Below are 15,747 nucleotides of genomic sequence, written 5' to 3' on the forward strand. Positions count from 1 at the left end.
TGTTGTTAAGAATGAACCTGAGAACTTATGTTATATGGGCCAAGAAAGTACTTCCCCTAAGGAAGATGTCATTTTCTTTCTTTTAGTTATACAAATCTTGGTCTTGATGCACAAAAAGAAAGAAAAAAAAATGAAGACATTAACATTTTTCAAAGTCCTTTTCTACGATAAGTCTTTTGATAAAGAGAAAATCATATTATATTGGTCCTCTAGTTGGACCTAGACCAATTTAAAACCCTTACGGTTAAAACTAAATTCAAGTAGGAGCACAATTCTAAGAAAGATTCCTAGTCGGGTTAATAGAATCATTGTAAACACTGGCCACCTAATACAACTGAAAAATTCCAAGTCATGCCTTACAAGACCCGTCGTATGGTCAATATGTAATATGCATTGCTTAAATAAATACAAAACCATTTTGGACGCAATAATTTACCATGCTGATCGACCTTTGGGGGACCACAGAACGCCCCTGCTCATGGAACCTGTAACCGCAACTTCAATAAACTTCGCTACCCAAAAGCAAGGAAAAAGAAAATTAAAAAATATCATAACATTCATACGGCGTTCATTTTAACGCAAAAAATTTTCAAGCGATAACTTAACTACCATATCAGTGGAAAAACGATTACTTAAGTACCTCTCGTGATAAATTCGAAAATTTATCTGACGGAACTTTTGTTATAATAAAAAAGTTCAACGTGGAAAATTCTTCATCCAATGATGCAACGTGAATAAACCGACAAAGCTTCTCAAAATGTTCTTGCGTTTGTGTACGCATCCGTTGAGAAGAAACAGAGCAAAGCTGTGCTTTCCCAGTGGAGAAAAAGATCTTAGCCTCTTGTTCGTCTTCATGTTGTTCGTCTTCATGATGCTTTGATTCTCACCTCTGCTCGGGACGACAAAACTCGAAGACTGGGTGAAGAAGGGATTGGTTTTTCGGGCTTGGAGGAAGAGGAGGCCTTGTAGTGAAGATGAGGCTATGATTGGATGATTGAAGACAAGGCCTTGTAGTGAAATCGCATCTTGAGCAAGCTTTGAACGTTTCCCAACCGTGATCTCCTTAGCCAACAATTTGATAAGGTGATTTTGCCCCAATTTAAGGAATTAGGTTAGGGTTCTTCAATAACGAATTGAATTTTGCCCCAGTTCCTTAATTTGGGGCAACTAAATCACGTCGCTTAGAAGTTTAATTGTTGACTTCATATTGCCGACGAGCCACATTAGATATACAATAAAATATTATCAAATAAATCGCTGATAGCACTGAAGTGATTATTTTTTAGCGAAAGTAATACTTAAGTGAGTGTTCGAAAAGTTTTGGCATTGAAACGAAAGTAGTTAAAAAATCATGACACTCGCGATGCCCATTTCCCTTTAAACAATTCATAAAACTCCATGCAATACTTGTAAATTAAGTGAACATTCGCATCAGAGAAGTCAAACCTGGCGGCTAGACTCCCACCAACGAGGTGAACGATGACGTGCAGCACTCTCATTGGATTGACCATCCAGAGCAGGAGAATCTTTGTCAAAAAAGAAACAGAGGAGACAGAGAGATGCCCACAAAGAAGTCAAAAGGAAATGGGTTAAAAACTTAACTCGCCGAGTCCCGTCCTCTTAACCAAGTGATTTGATTACAAAAAAAAAAAAAACAATAGACTGAGAAATTAGTTGAATTTAAGCGTTGCTACATGAATTGATGAGACTTGAGAAAAGAGTTCGTTGTTGACCGAATGAGTTTAATTATGATAGAATAAATGTCATTCTCCAATTATTTGACATTTGCCCTTTTACTTTTGTTTATCAATATTTTGACTTGGCCCGCCCATCGCGCGGTTAGCATCTAGTTTAATTACGACAATGATATGCACCAATTGCTAAATTGTCATCAAATAAGAAAATTAGGAATCATACCCAAACCCTAAATAAAACAAATCTATGTTGCAGGCTCAACATTTAGGTTGTTGTCGTGGCCCTCCCTCGAGGGACGGATGGATTACCAAGTGAGTGCCGACTATTCATCTTATGAGGTGACGTGCACATTTGGCTTGAGTTCTTCTAAACTCTATCGATTGCAACATTGGTTGACTTGGTTAATTATGCAGATTGTTTTTACTTTATGAGTTACCACTAATCTATTTGAGGCCGGTTAGAAGCCAACTCAAACATAGGAGATCATTTCACTCCAACAAACCAAAAAAAATCAGAGAACAAGGACTTCATTACAACGCCCAAATTTGGTACCTTTTTCGTTATTTCGAAAACGGTTGATTAATACTTGTTCATTTTTATTGCCTAGGCACATCCATTTAGGTGACCTTGCATGGCTAATTTGCACGATTACGTTTTAAGAATCACACAACCATACAATATCGCGATCAATCAAAAATGATATACAAAAAAACAAATTGCAGCAATTAAAATCCAATACGATGTTAGGTAAAGAATATACACCGCTGTTGACACCTATTTTTCTGGAGGTCGGTCGCGACAACCGCCATGTTATTAAGCTCCAGGATAGGACCTCCATGATCTATGCATAGAATTAAACCCGAGTGACGACCACGAAGTGTTGAAGTCAATAAAACGGTACCAAGCTTGAATCAAACTAAGTTCTACGATACAATTTCCATCTAAATGCACCACGGATGTCCCTTTTTATCTATTTCTTTTATGTTAGGTAAACTAAGTCCTATGTTACAATTTCCAATCCCTCAGTGAATGAATCGTTTTCCTTTTAAGTCCGGGCAAGATCATGTCTCAAACGGCCAATCAGGTTTTTTCTCGTTCACCTCGAGATTTTGTTTCTTCTTGCTCACCTTTTCCTTAAGTCACTCGGTTTCTTCAATCTTCCTCTCGTTTGTCTCCTCTCTTATTTTTGACTAACACACACATGCCCCAACCACCCCTTTTCTTTCGCTGTTTTCTCGCACCCTTTTGCGGTTTGCTCTCTATTCTCGCTTGTCTTCTTTTTCGCTCCCTTGAGCAATTATATACATCGCGAACCTTCGCTAGGGAAATAGCAAATACCAAAACAAAATCTTTGGAAACAAACTCGTCAAGGGGGAGGGCTCAAAAGATATCCAGTCTCACCTGCTGGGGTGTGGTTCCAGGGGCCACCCGGCGGGGGTCGTAGGGGCAGCACCCCCACGATGCCATAGGATTTTTTATTTATTTTTATAGTTATAGCTCGTATTTTATTGGTAATTTAGATTTGGGCCCATAAATAGCTACTGTGTCGCCTACATATAATTTCTTTCTCGTGTAATTAAAAGTTGTAACAAAGAAGTGGGATGTGCTAATTATAGTGGAATCTTCTGCTAGATATAGCCCTAGTTCAAGGGTTAACTAAGATAAACTAGGATGAAGCAGGATAAACCTTGTATCTCGATTTCTCTTTCTCGTGTTTACTTTCTATTTCGTTGTGTTTGTGTGCCTATTCCTAACATTGCTGAGATATCTCCCAATCATTTTCGTGCCAAATTCACGGGAAAACGAGGTGGAGAGAAGAGATGAGGAACATTGCAATATGATCCATCGTCATACGAGCTGAAATTGATCAACTAATAAGGGTTACCTGAATTCCGCATTTTATAGATGCCATCCACTGGAAATCATCAAATGCTTGCATATGCGCACTTTAACATCTAATCGCGAGGCAATATATGTTTGGGACTCTACTCTTTAGTTGTTCAATACGTAACTACAAATTCAGAGACCTTATCTTGAACATGCAATCACGCAAATCAACTACTGGATCGTTTCACAAGCTATTATTTTCAAGTTTTTAATCACAAATTCATCAGAGCCATTATCATATCGCACATTATGTGATCCCGATATAACTACCCCATTAGAATCAAATCAAATAATCATCAACAAGCAGTAGCTAACTAAGGCTTGGATCAAACAGCTCGTGCGTTAAAGAAAACAACGAAATTTCTGATAAGCAAATAACAACCAAACAAACTGTTAATTAATCGAAGACATAAACAAACCTTGGCTTCTAACGTTTGCTTCAATCATAACGACGTTCGAAGGCCTCCCTGGACTTCATTATGCGAGTCACTGCCTCCTTCGATATGTTCAGAATAATCTCTGGGCCTTCTTCACAAAGATGAAATAATCTCTGACCAGCGGGAATCGCGAGGCAGGCACCGTGCAAGGATTCTATGGCTAAGTATCAGCCCTACGACCATTCGGATTCGAATGACTCAGCTCTCCCACGATTCGGCTGGTGGCTTTAGGCAAATCGATATCCATGACACGCGGTGAAGGCGGTTCTCTGTCTAAACCGACAGCAACCCCACTAGTTCGAGCGGTGATTCGTTTCAATGGTTCGTTTTCGTTCAACGAAACGACCTGTGATTAGGGCAGAAGAGAGCATGAAGACATGCACGAAGTTGTTTAGGTGAAACAGAGAAAGAATGGCCAAATGAGCAAGAGAGGGAACCGCGAGAGACCAAGCATAAAATAAAGGTGGAGGCGCAAAGAAAATGAAGATGAGTTGTTGAGATTACATCTTCGACCAGTTTGTATGGAAATCATTTGTAGATAATCGAAGGGAAGAAGAAGGAAGAAACTCCGATCAAAGACAAAGGTTTTGAGTCTCAAGCTGTTGCAAAAACTCCAACTGGAAGAGATGGTTTACATGAAGAGAGAGCTGCTCAATCAATCAGAATGAAAGGAAAAGAAGTCTTGGAAGTAAACGATGTCGTCTCATCTTGTACACAAATATACTCTCTCGAAGCTTCTAGCAGTACATGTCAGCATCAGAAAAATTGTACTCTCAATAACTATTTTGCAACTCTAAACCTTGAAGAATTACAATGATGAGAAGAAGAATCTGTGAAGGAATTTCTATATTTTTATTCATTTATTTTTTTTTGTACTGAGCTGTAATTCAAGTATTGACTGCTCTGGATTTAGATTTTTTGGTCATATAAATTGTAAAAATGAATGCTAAAGAAGATGAACTCTCAGATGAAAAGTTTCGTGAGAATGAAGGAAATGGCTATGGTAGCAAGATTTCTTTCTATTCTGCTTTAATCATTTCCTTCTTTTATTCAGTTCTCTACATGGTATCAGAACGCTTCTTTGAGAGCATTAAACACACACTGAACAATGGTTGCGAGAGTTCCTAAATTCCTGTTTCCTATTCACGTAAACATAAATAATTTTGTTACGATTAAGCTTGCTAAAGATAATTTTCTTCTTTGGCAAGCACATTTTCATAGATTTCTCCGAAGTCAGCAGCTATTTGGGTTTGTCAATTGTGAGATTTCACCATCGTCACGGAAGATGCGTGTTGAAGTTGATGATAAGGAGATTGAAGAGCAAAACCCCGATTATGCGGATTGGATGAGAATCGACCAACTGATTTCTTCTTGGATCAGTAGAGCAGTCTCTGAGAGCATTTTGGGTTTGATTATCAGCTTAGAAACATCTTACGAGGTATCGCAGACTCTCTTGAACCGATTTACACAAAAGTCTGTAGCTAGTGAATTTGAGCTAAGGGGCAAACTCCACGTATGTCAAAAACGGGGTAGGCCATTATCTGATTATCTCAGGGAGTAAAAACTAAATTGCGATCAGTCGAAGGCAATTGGTAAGCTCGTGGATGAGATAACGATGGTTTTCGGCATCTTGGAGGGGTTAGGATCGGAATATGAGAATTTTAGAACAACTATGTATTGTTTGAAGCCTCAACCGGATTACGATGAGGTTATTTTGCAACTGGAGAGGTTCAAAACGAGGTTGCAAAATTACTCCTCAAGCCAATATAACCCGAATTTTGCCTACTATAGGCAGAGGAATGTTGAAAGAGAGCAGAAGGTGGATTTTGACAGTGAGGTTGTTCAACCAAATTTTGCTTTGTGGGTCAGAGAGGAAACAACAGGTTTTATGAAAACAGAGGTGGATGTAATTATGGTAGAGGTGGTCGTGGTTATGGATATCAAGGAAGAAATCAGAGTTACAGATCATTTGATTCAAACCAAGACTTAGAGGTTCAAGCTTATAAACAACAGATCAATAATTTTGGTTCAGGCCAGGGATTTCGGCCTTATGCAGGTGCTTCACAAAGGTATCAGGATGTTAAGTCATATCCTTCCCCGAATTCATCTATCAAAATCATCCAAGATGACAAAGCAACAGAGGGTGTGAGATTAGCATGTCAAATCTGCAAGCGACCAAGACATGATGCGCTTCGGTGTTGGTATTGGTTCGACAATTCCTTTCAAGGAGAAGACATCTCGACAACCCTTGCGGCAATGCATCTTGAAGATCCGAAGGTGTGATATCCTGAAATTCGACCCTCTTCAAGATATATGAAATGATTATTTCATCGATGCACTGTTAGTTAAATCTTACTCTGAATTGATTACTCATGAAAAGACTATCCAATATGGAAAGGTTGTTAAGGAATTAAGTATGCACGACCTGAAAACTCGACCATGGATTGACAATTCAACCACAAGAATTGACGAGGAACAATTTTGAGTCATTATAGACCGATCAAGGAACGATTATAGAATGATTCGACAATAGTATACAACCGGATCGTGGGTGATTCCACCTGACCATTGTATAGATTGCGAACGACCTTAAATCAATTTCTAACGATCGTGTACTTTGGAACTAGCGATTGACCCCCCGCAATTACATGACAACCGAGGTCACCCATGACTCAAGAAAGCTTAAATGTGATTTGATATCAAATCAACCACGGGTTGAATACGCGTAACTCCCAAAAGCTGCCAATTAGTTTGAGATATACTAAAGTCGCAATTAATCGATTTTGACAATGAATTAGAATCCGAATTTGGGTATCGAACTTTCAAGGATTTCAAGACTAACCTATTAGATTTCGCCTCGTTAATCCTCCGATTTATCGGTTTGCTCGAAATTCTCGAAAAAAGAAATTTTTGGCCAAGAATTGGAGCCCACGAGAAAGAGAGCCGAGCAAAGGCCCATTGGGCCTCACGCCAATGTATCCTTCGGCCATTGGGCCCAAACAAATTCAAGTTGGCCCAATGAGGCCCACTAAGCCCACTTTACCACTTTCAAGCCCAATTTGAGCCCATGAACTTTTCAAGCCCATTCTTGAAGCCCAAACTTGATTTATACAAGCCCGTACAAATTCTAGCATGTATACACGTATAGTATTTTATATTATACTTTGTGAAATGACCATTTTGCCCTTCTAGCATTAAATGAGAAGTGACAAAGGAGACTGAAAGTCTTTGGTCTTAATGAAGAGAAATTATGGATGTTAGGACTGGAACTTGACTTATGGAAGAAGCCTTGCAAGAGAGAGTTCTCTCTCTCTCATTTTCTCTCACTTATTCTCTCTCTCCTCACTCCCACTTCGTCCGCTCCCTTTCCTCTCTCTGTTCTCTCTTTTTTTTCCTCTTGTTTTCCCTCTTTTCCTCCTCATTTTGCCCCCTCTCTTTCCCTCCTCTTCCTCCTACGGCTGAGCACAGCAGCACTGCCCTTGGCTGCTGTTTTGCTACTGTGGAACTGCTACCACCAGCCGCATGTCGTGTGTCGTCCGTCCAAGCCGCTTCCCTGCCGATCCGACTCCACCGCAAGCCAAAACAGTCCCCACCAAATCTGTTGTGCTGCTGTCCAGCCATCGTCGCCACCTCGTGTTGTTGCCAGACAGAGCCACGCGTAGCCCTCGCCGCCGTTGTTGTGCCCATATCATCGGAATCATTAACAAGTGAGTTAACGCTCTAATACTTTGATTAGTACGTTAAACTTGGTTATGATTAGTTTATATTAAGTTAATTAGGTGGTTAGTGATTAATTAGTTGATAGATTATCAACTAGCGATAAATTATCGGAAGCTATAGCTAATTAGGCAATAAGCTATCAAAATTTTGATAATAAGCTATTGCCAAATAAGCAATAGGCTATCGAGGAAATGATGATAAGCTATCGTAAAATTAAGATAAGCTATCGTCAAAAGGACGATAAGCTATTGGAAAAAAGGGTGATAAGTTATCGTCAAAGGGACGATAAGCTATCGTAATTTAATGATAAGCTATCACCAAGGGTCGATAAGCTATCACTAATTAGACAATAATTTATCGCAATTAGGGCGATAAGTGGATTTTATATGAGTGTTTTATGCTTGATGTAAGTGTTGAATTATGCTCATTTCATGCCGTTTAATGCCTGCTTTGCCCTGAATAATAATTGCCCTATGTGAAACCTTTTTATTTAATTTTTAAAAGGGTTTTGGTGGACATAGAAATAGTAAACCCCGAGGTGTTGGGTTTATATGTCAAGTTTTATAAGTTAAATAGGGCAAAGATGTTTAAAAAGGGAAGCATGCAAAGTTTGGTGGTTTAATTGTGTGTCTGTGATCACGTGTGAATTTATTACTGCATTTGTAGGCATGAAAGTTGCAGTATTTTGATGTGTGAGTACAACCACGTCTGCATTGGCTAAATGAGGAGAAATAAAATTGGCTTGAGTAGTTTAGGTGCTTGCGTGATCACATAATGAGAAACCGTTACCCCCGCCTGAGTGCGGGTGTGCCTTGAATGGCCATGATGAAACCTCCGCTTTAGTGTGGGCGTGCCTTAAATATCTATGATGAAACCCCCGTATGATTGCGGACGTGCCTTGAATGGCCGTGATGAGACCTCTGATGGAATTTCGGGCGTGCCTTGAGTGGCCGTGATCAATACCCTGTTAAATCAAAAGACCCTCGTGCAAGGACGGGCGTGCCCTGAGTGGCTGTGATAGATGTCGGTCATGTTGGAAGACCGTCAAACCTTAGGGTTGTGTCATAGCCCCGAATGTTTTTAATAATCGGAACATGCATGGGTGCATCGTCCATGGGAAAGTTGTATGCTTATTGCATTATTATGACACGTGATGATTATAACGTGCAGGGCATGTGCCAAGACAAGGGAAGGATGCCTGTGATGGTGTGATGGCGTGTTTGTGTATGCTATGCTGAGTTGCCTGACACTGTGTATAACTAAGGCAAAGCAAAGGGTTGCATTGCTATTGATCTGCCATCACTTTATCACTACATGTTTTAGGCGTATTAGAGACGAGTTGACTTTCTAAACGAGACTTAGATCGTTAACTTGCTGAGATTCATATGTCATTCGTTGTTGTTAACTGTTTTCTAGGACTTTAGGATGACGGACCACCCGATGCGGTTCATGGTGCCGCAGGATATGGATAGTATTATTACTACCCATCGTTTTCCCGGCAAGCCGCATCTTTTTAAGCGTCACCTGTCTACTGTGTGGGTGGATAAGGGCTTAGCTTTGTGGGTCCATCATTGGCTCCAGGCATGGTTCATTCGTGATGGCGAGGACCTGTATGGTCCTCTGAGGGGATTTAATGGTCCTCCAGATGGGGGCTCTAGGCAAGAGATCTTGGATCCTATGGACATTGACCCACCTGACGGGTCAGTGAAGAATTGATCCCGACTCGTCCTATTTTGATCTACTTTTGGAAGGAGTAGATTGACCCCTAGCCCAGTATCTTTTTGGTAGGCTCGTAAGGAAAGGTGCCCTTAAAGGGCTTGTAAATGTGCTTCCTTGGGGTTAATCTAGTAATTAAATAAAATGGCGTTTTGGCATGACTGTTGTTGATTGTTATTACTATCCTTGCTATTTATTGTTATGACTGGGTGATTGTTGTCGCTTCCGTATGTGTAATCGAAAGATAAAATGAAAGGTCGGTGATGAGTCCTGGGACGTCATATACAAATTACCTAAGTGATTAGGGGTTGTTGCGTGCTCGAGGGTCGGGGCGTGACAGAAGGGTAGTGACTGGTACCTAGACACGGGTGCCACAGCCCACATAACTACTAATCCGGGTATTATTCACAACTCCTCAAAGTGTAATGGAACGGATACGGTAATGATAGGAGATGGGTCTTGTCTACCTATTACATTCACTGAGAATGCGTTTTTACACACTGAGTTTGATGTGTTGCCTCTTAATGATGTGTTGGTGGTTCCCAAAATAAGGAAAAATCTGCTTTCAATTTCTAAGCTAACCGATGATTATCCTTGCTCTTTTGTTTTTGACAAATGCAGTGTTTATGTTAAGGATCATCAAACCAACACAACGGTGATGCTCGAAAGGAAAATTGGGGGGTCTCTATAGAGAGGACCAGCAAACAACCAAGGCTCTTTTTGCTCAAAGACATAATCAGGTTGGGGAAGAAGTGTGGCACCAGCGGCTAGCTCACATTAATTCTCAAATTTTAAAGTTTCTTCACAACCAGAAGATGATTCGGTGCAATAAGACAACTCAGTTTGCGTGTAGGAGTTGTCAGATAGTAAAAAGTACTAAGTTAGCATTACCGTTCTCTTAGTCTGGAACCAACTTTCCTTTGAAAAGGATTCATTGCGACGTTTGGGGACCATCGCCAGTGAGATCATTTCAGGGTTTCAGATTTTATGTTATCATTGTAGACAACTTTTCCCGTTATAGTTGGGTTTATCCAATAAAGTTGAAGTCAAATTTCTATGACAACTTCGTCTTGTTTCAGAAATATGTGGAAAATCAATTTGATCACAAAATTAAAGTGTCTTGATGTGATGGCGGGGGCGAATTTTCAAGCATTAAATTTCAGAATCATTTAAAGGCTTGTGGAATAAAAAATTACATGTCTTGTCCATACACTCCGGAACAAAACGGGATTTCTGAACGGAAGCATTGTCATGTGGTGGAACTTGGTTTATCAATGCTATATCATGCAAGAGTTCCGTTAATTTACTGGGAGGACGCTTTCTTGATTGCCACTTATATTATAAACATGCTTCCCTCTCCAAATTTGCAAAGGGAGTCTCCTCACAGCAAGCTTTTCGGGCATAAACCAAGTTATGAACATCTACAGTTATTTGGAAGTGCTTGTTATCCTTGTCTCAGACCTTATGCACAACACAAGTTCGATCCTCGCTCACTCACTTGTGTGTTTCTCGGCAACAGTGACAGACATAAAGGGTACCGGTGTCTTGTACCCTCTGATGGCAAAGTTTATATTAGCCGAAATGTCACATTTGATGAAAGTTTCTTCCCTTTTGCTAAGAAGCTGAATGAAGTGTTTCCACATTATACTGCTTTGTATAAGAAATGGGTTGAAGAGGTTTTATTTCTGGATTCAAACAGAGAAGAGCAAGTAAGGAATATCAATAATGACAATGCAAGTTTTTTTACAAGAAAGTGGGGTGTTTGAAATTGGACAGATGCGTGTTCCTTATACTACAACTGAGAAGTCACAGAAACCACCAGATCAACAATCACCACCTGTTTCATATTCATCATCTGTTTTAGAGCTGAGAAGGGATAGTCCATTTGTCCAAACCACCGCAGCTCCAGTTGACAGTTGCCCGGATCAGGAAACACGAGTTTTGCAGCCCTCTCAACTAAGTGGAACATCAAAACACACTATGCAAACCCGGTCCAAGTCAGGATTGTGAAACCAAATCCCAAGTATGCTTGTTTGGCTGAATATCACGTGCCTGCAGAGCCCAAGACAGTCAAATCCGCATTAGCACATGAGGGATGGAATAAAGCAATGAAAGAAGACATGAATGCACTTCATGAAAACCAAACTTGGACCTTAGTTCCGAGAACAAATCAGACGCATGTAATAGGGTGCAAGTGGGTTTTTAAAACCAAATTAGCACCTGATGGAAGTCTTGACAAGTTGAAAGCACGATTGGTAGCGAAGGGGTTCCACCAAGAGGAGGGAATTGATTTCCTCGAGACATTTAGTCCGGTCGTAAAACAAGCAACAATTTGGATCGTTGTCTCGGTTGCAATGGTAAAGAAGTGGTCGATACATCAACTCCACCTCAAGAATGCTTTTTTGCATGACACACTAAAGGAGAAGGTTTATATGGAGCAACCTCCGGGGTTTGCACATCCTACACTTACTGATCATGTGTGCTTACTCCGGAAGTCCCTTTACGGCCTACAACAGCCACCACATGCTTGGTTTGAGAAGTTTAGTAAGTTCCTACTTGAGTCGGGATTCTTCTATAGCACCACGGATCCATCACTTTTTGTGTTTCATAAGGGGCAAGACACAATTCTACTCTTGCTATGAATGATATTTTGTTGGCCGGTAATTTTGATCATTTACTTGCCCAACTGATCAAATCTCTTGGTTCAACTTTTCACATGAAGGACTTAGGGTGTATCCATTACTTCTTGGGTATAGAAGCAAAGCACACACCCAAGGAACTCTTCCTTTATCAGACAAAGTATGCCGTTGATCTTCTTGAGAGGGCAAACATGAAAGAGTGCAAACCGATATCAACACCTCTGCCAATGAAACCATCTCATACATCAGATGATGAAGTATTTCTTGATCAACCACTTGAATACCAAAGCTTAGTTGGGGGTCTTCAATATTTAACAATAACGAGACCGGACATCGCTTATGCTACCAATATGCTTTGTCAGAAAATGGAGAAACCTACAGTTGGTGATTTTGACAAATTGAAACGAGTTCTTTGGTACGTTAAAGGGACTGTCAACTTGGGGCTCTTCATTCACTCTAATAGTTCATTGAAGCTTTATCGGTTTTCAAATGCCGATTGGGCAGGTTGTGTTGAAACAAGACGTTCTACTACCGGATTTTGTACTTATCTTGGCTCGAATATAATCTCATGATCAGCGAAGAAGCAAACAACCGTATCTCAGTCATCAACGGAGGCAGAGTACAGAGCGCTTGCCTCTGCTACTGCTGATCTCACATGGATAAGTTTCATTCTTCAGGACATTGGAATATCTTTAGCTTCACCAACGGTACTCTTTTGTGATAATCAATCAGCGATTTCTCTTACTGCTAATCCCATTTTACATGCAAGGACGAAGCACATAGAAATTGATTTTCACTTTGTCTGCAAGAAAGTATCCTTGGGTTCTCTCAATGTACAATATGTTCTGAGCAACCGTCAAATTGCTGACATTTTTACTAAGACCTTGTCAAGACATGACCATTGCATCATCCGAACCAAACTAGGTTTAGGGTTCAAACCCTTACCCAGTTTGCGAGGGGATGTTGAGATTACATCTTCGACCAATTTGTATGGAAATCGTTTGCAGATAATCGAAGGGAAGAAGAAGGAAGAAACTCTAATCGAAGACAAAGGTTTTGAGTCTCAAGCTGTTGCAAAAACTCCAACTGGAAGAGAGGGTTTACATGAAGAGAGAGCTGCTCAATCAATCAGAAGGAAAGGAAAAAAGGTTTGAGAAGAAAACGATGTCGTCTCGTCTGGTACACAAATATATTCTCTCGAAATTTCCAGCAGTACATGTCAGCATCGGAAGAATTGTACTCTCAATAACCGTTTTACAACTCTGAGCCTTGAAGAATTATGGTGACGAGAAGAAGAATCTGTGAAGGAATTTTTATATTTTTATTCCTTTATTTTTTTTGTGCTGAGCTGTAATTCAAGTATTGGCTCTCTGGATCTAGATTTTTTGGTCATATAAATTGTAAAAATGAACGCTGAAGAAGATGAGCTCTCAGATGAAAAGTCTCGGGAGAATGAAGGAAATGGCTATGGTAGCAAGATTTCTTTCTATTTTGCTTTAATTATTTCCTTCTTTTATTTAGTTCTCTACATGAGTTACCTAAACTATCCAAAAGTAACAAAGGTTAGGGAGCAAAAATGGAGAAGATGAGCTTAGAAAAATGGAGAGGGAATATGAGATTACCTTCAAGGCCATCTTCTCTGTCTCTTACTCTTTGTCATTTGCAAAATCTCTTGTTGATATTGATGATCATAAAGTGATAATATTGAGATGATTGTTATGATATGTGCAGATAACGATGATAATTTTTGCATGCTGCTAATGATGATATACTGATGATGGTATCTATTGTGACGATAGCATTTAGGCAAGAAGAGCAACACTGGTGCTATTGAAAGTTCATATCGATTATTAACATGTTGTCTCTCAATGCTTGTTTTTAAATAGAATTTCATGATACAATACTTTTATTCGTCATCTTTTCTATGTTATCATGAATGCTAATGGTCTCTGATATTTCTTGATGATTATCATATCTGGGGATACCGACATCTGCTCGTGTGCAAATGTCAATATGCCCAAATCTGAAATCTTATTTTTGGCAAGATAAGAAAATTTGTTTTCTTCTCACACACTCAAATTCAATATCTTTTATTGCGTGTTAAAACATACGCATATTCAAAAGATTGGTTTGTTATCATAAAAAATGGGGAGATTGTTGAGAAAATCTCCTATGTTGTTTTGATAATGATAAAGACAATCAAAAGCTACTAATGTGTATATTGGTTGAGTGATACCAGGTGATATATACACAAGCCACAATGTAGATGGTGACCTAATCAGTATTAGGTGTGATCTTGAGTGCTCTGTCACAATTGAGAATGCTTTGTCTCTATGGAAGGATCACTGCCGATATCTGAATTGAATAAGGTACTTGGTGTAAAGATGTCAACAAGATGGAAGGATCTCTACAGAGGTGAACAAGCAGGAAAGACCTTGATTGATGGTGAATGAGCCGAGAAGAACATGGATTTTTTTTATTGCTTGGCATGACCAATGTAAGGTGAACAATTGGATGGACCTTGGTGATGGTGAAGAAGCCTGGAACAGTAATGTTCGTTGAAGTTTGGAAGGATTACACTGGTGAACAAGTCTAGAATGGGGATGTTTTGTAGAGCATGGAAGGACCATGAAAGTGAACAGCTTAGTAGAGTCACAATCATTGATATGCTTGAAAGGACCAAAAGATAGAAGAGTAACGGATCGTTATCGAGACAACAGATTGTTGGTTGGAGCAGTTCTTTTTAGATAAGGCGGAGAGATAGTGATAATGCCGATGATCTAGTGAGTTCATTGAAGACGAGGAATCAATAGTGAGAGATAGTGATAATGCCGATGATCTAGTGAGTTCATTGAAGACGAGGAATCAATAGTGATGCTAATGTTCTTGAAGGTCTTTGGATGATGATTCAGTGAATCAATAAAGACGAAGAATTAGCGAGGATGCTAATGTCCTTCAAAGTATTTGGAAGCTGATGAAGCCATAAGGATCTTTAGAAGATTGATTGCATGTCATTCTACATAGTTCGTTAGTGGACAACATCAACATACTAATGATAATCAGCAGTCTTGATTATGGGTAAGGGATCGTGTTGATATCGAGTTGTGAAAGATGCTGGTCAGTTGCTCATATGATTGCAATGTTAATCAAGATGAAACTAGCCATTACAAAAGCTTGGAATTCGCATTAGGATCGCTGGAGATGAATTAGAGTAGTTATGGCAATTTTGATAGGAGACAGACATCGACATGAGCAGTCTGCCACTAATAAAGAGAGCCATTCTGACTTTGGTGAGCGACAGAGAGTTGTTCTGCTGCTGGTAACCAATGGCTACTTCATGGAGTTGAGTTACAAACAATCATCTAAGGTTGGGTGACTATAAATTCAATCCAAGAAAAGTAGTGGGATTGCGTGGAAACAAACAAACAGAGTCTATATCTCTTGAGTCTTCTTCTTTGCTTTGCTTTTGTTGATAGCAATTGTGTTGCTAATTATATCTCTTTGTAGAGCTTTTGAGTTGTAATCATGAAAAAGTTAAGTGTACAAGTTTAAGAGCAATTGTTGTGTCCCAATAGTGCAATCTATCGATTAATAGGAGCAACATAGTTAATTGTAACTTGCTTTGCTGATTAATAGTGGATTTCGGCGTCATT

This window comes from Syzygium oleosum, unplaced genomic scaffold, assembly GCF_021117445.2.
Source record: "Syzygium oleosum isolate NSW1041296 unplaced genomic scaffold, Sole_v2.1 Sole_v2.02, whole genome shotgun sequence".
NCBI lineage: Eukaryota > Viridiplantae > Streptophyta > Magnoliopsida > Myrtales > Myrtaceae > Syzygium > Syzygium oleosum.